The sequence below is a fragment of the Pteronotus mesoamericanus genome, unplaced genomic scaffold (genome assembly GCF_021234165.1).
Source record: "Pteronotus mesoamericanus isolate MK-2021 breed Mesoamerican mustached bat unplaced genomic scaffold, CSHL_Meso_final contig_221, whole genome shotgun sequence".
NCBI lineage: Eukaryota > Metazoa > Chordata > Mammalia > Chiroptera > Mormoopidae > Pteronotus > Pteronotus mesoamericanus.
The window spans coordinates 17546835-17550421 of NW_026555092.1; the positions used below are offsets into that span (position 1 = coordinate 17546835).

The 3587-nt window shown below is 37.5% G+C and overlaps 1 pseudogene; it reads right to left on the reverse strand.

Moving 5' to 3' along the window:
• Positions 1-2138: 2138 nt before the first annotated feature.
• Positions 2139-3387, reverse strand: LOC129069479 (protein N-terminal asparagine amidohydrolase-like; annotated as a pseudogene).
• Between the last annotated feature and the right edge of the window lie 200 nt (positions 3388-3587).

Consider the following 3587-nt stretch of genomic DNA (forward strand, 5'->3'; position numbering starts at 1 on the left):
AAGAAAATAGTATACACTTCAGAGAGTTGTTGGAAGGATTAAATAAGATAGTACATGTAAAGCATTTATCATGGTGAGGAACAAAAGCTGTGTTCGGTAATATATTTTTTGCCTTTTCTTGATTTGTAGTTTGTTATATATTTTGGGTATTAATTCTTTGTCTGTTACATGTATTGAATATATCTTCTTTTAGTTTTTTATTTATTTTCTTTAGTGCAAAAGTCAGAGGATTAAAAAAAGGAAGAAAATGAAAATCATCCATTACCTTAGACCTGGAGCTAAGTACTGTTAACATTTTAGTGTCTATATTTCAGGGTTTAAAATTTTTTCATTGCTTTCATTAATATTTTTGAAGATATATTATAATACAATTCTTAATTTATTATTTGTTTTCATAATTTTTAAAATTGAATTATGCAGAACGTATTCTTGTGTAATTTGGTTTAATCACTTAACAATAGATTTTTATATGTATCCATGTTGATTAGTTTTTACTGCTGAAGAGTATTCTTTCCACTTTCTTTTGATGAGCAGACTAGAATAATAACTTAATAAATAGAATTCTTAATGAATTTTTCTTTATGTTTTTTCTTAAATGAATATGTCAAAATTTCACTGAGCTCATTAATTCATGAAGGAATCACTAAGATGTTAGGATTGGTTCAAAGAAAAATTGGACTTACAGAAATTTGTTTTCTACTGACCATTTACATTGTTATGAATATGAATTATTTGCATTGCTATGGACAAGAATTATTCACATTGCTATCAGTTTTCTATAACTTCACAGCTACACCTGCAGAGTTGTAAAATACTCTAGTCTATAAAAGGTCAATTAAAGGAGTACACTCACATAATGTCAGATAATCCTCAGAGGATCTGCTAGAAAACATCAAGAGGACACCAAGAAATCTCTTTTGACTTTTTGCAAGCCTTAGATGATGTTTTTCTGACAATATCCACCCTTGGGATCTTAAGTAACCTTAAAAGATTATTCCTTATCACAGAACAAGGTAAATAAAAAAGTAATCCACAGATGGCTGCCCCATAGAGAATCTTCAGAAGAGTGTAGTTAAAGAGACTATTCTAAATGTAGCCAAAGGAGGGACCAACCAAATTACAGATTTTCTTTAAAGAGCTAATAACAGTCAGGATTTTTCTGAAAAGCGACAATGGAAATGTGCTAAAAGAAAACAACTAACACATTTTTTTTTTTGCCAAAATAAGATTATTTTGAAAGTCATTTGAAAGACATTAAGACTCAACAGATGGAGATTCCAAGTTCATATTTTGTCCAACCCCCATCAATGGCCTCTGTCATGTTAAAAATTGATTTCTTTAGTAGTTCCCATCTTTAACTTCTTGGAAAAGGAATCTTTTCCCATAATTCTCCTCCTCCTTCTCCTTTTTTTTTCTCCTCCTCCTCCTTTGAGCAGAGTTTTATTTCCAGGAAATAGTGTGTTTGTTGGAAATCAGTATTTTAAAAAATCAAGGTAGATCTAATTTATTCAACAAAGCAGGGGTCTCAGTAAGAGGGGAAGGGAAGGAGAAAGAGAGGGAGAGAAACATCAATCTAAGAGAGAAACATTGATTGGTTGTCTCTCAAACATACCCCAACCAGGGACAAAACCCACAACCCAGGCCTGTGCCCTGAGCAGAAATCAAACCTTTCACTTTCAGGACAACAACCAACCAACTAGGCTATCCCAATCAGGGCAAGGATCGAATCTTTATGGGCACTTCATTCAGATGCCGGTGACCTGAGAAGATGGTGGGTTATGTACCCTAAAATCTCTCAACATGTCATGTCAAGCTGACCTTTTTATAAGGAGAAGAAAGGGGTAGGTAAGGGGTTTGGAAAAAAGTTAATCAGATAAGAGTTACAGCCCAGCAGTGATTTTCCTAGTATTTTTTAATCTGCTGAGCAACAATTCTTTATCTGCATCATGGATGTTCCCTCCCTGGAACACAATGGCTCAGATACTGTCTTGACCTGCTTGCAGACCCCATGGGACACAAAGGCTGAGTTGCTTGCTGACCTTCTGGAGCACATAGGTTATACATTCCAGTTCTTGGAATAACAGCTTTCCATGTGCATTAATCACTTAAGCCTACCAACTATAATACAGCGGAAATATTTAACTCTGGAGTTCTTTTATCAGAACTGGCATCCAGGAGCACAGTCTTCCATGAATTTGTTCTGTTTTTGCAGCGTAAATACCAATCACTGGTCCTCCTGTTAACACTTGCTCAGCGTGCAGCTCCTCCTCTGGACCAAGATCTAGAAGGAGGCTCTATAAATCTCTGCAGTTTTAATGTTGACAGCAATGCCATAAATTATTGGGAAGAAGTTTTCACTCTTCACAGTCATATAATTCTGTCACACATAATGCCACTAAGTGAATGCCATCATCTTGTCTGCCAGATTCACTAAGAAGTTGATGAGTAAGTTTCTTGTGACAACTGCTCCTCCTCAGTGACTGCCACTCACAATGTCCACATCCAGACTTCCACAATGAGCACAGTTGGAAAAGTAGTTTATGGAGTTCATGATCAAGGGGATTTCAGTTTTGGTGTTGGTTCCATTACCATGTGTCAAGCAGGTAGCCCCATTACCTGTGTGCCTTAGGACCGCCATGTGACAAAGAGTGGCATCATCAGAACCCAATATGGAGATGAAGCCATCCTTTGGGGAAGTCACTGCAAGCTCTCTTGGTTGAACACACAGAAGGTACTGGGGTCCCGCTTGTTGAACAGATGGACCTCTGACAAGTCTGGCTCTTTCCTCCAGAAGCAGGTGGGCTCAGATGAGGCCCCCTGAAGACTACACCCCAGGTAGGCGGTCCTACATGCAGTTCTGTACTCAACAAAATATCATTAAAGAATGAAGATAAATAAAGATCTTTACAGAGTAACAAAAATTATGAAAACTTGTCACCAGCAGGAGTCCAGCCAAGAAAATTCTGCAGTCAGGACTTTGGAGGAAGGAAAGTAAATACAGATGGAAGGTCTGAAATGCAAGGAAAGCCACATGTACCTGGGTAAATATAAATGAACACTGTCTCTGTTAAATAAATATTGATGATGTCTTATGGGGTTAAATGACATAAGTTAAAATATTAAAAATGATGACATTTGTATCAGGAGAGGGATAAATGGAAAAATATTCCAAAGTTCTTATATTGTCTTGAAGACCCTGCTCTATTTTCTCCATCTACCAAACTCCTACTCATTTTTCAAGAGTTACCTCAAATATTGCCTCTTCTGTGAACTCTTCCCCACATCCCTCAGAGAAAAAAGGAAGTCAGTGTGACTCTCTTCCAGATTACCACATAATTGTGTGTGTACCCTGTTCCATGCACTAACCACAACTACATCCAAAGCCATCCTTCCCAGTCCTCAGCCAGCATGGGCAGGGTCAGGACCAAGTTTTGTTTATCCTTCTGCCTCCAGTGATTAGTAACATCTGATACACCATTAGCACCTTTGAGTGTCTGTAAAATCAATCAGTAGGTTGGAGAAACCACGGCACAAAGAGAGAGGAACAAAGGAGCAATCCTGGAGGGCTCTCATGACGTGAGAGCTGA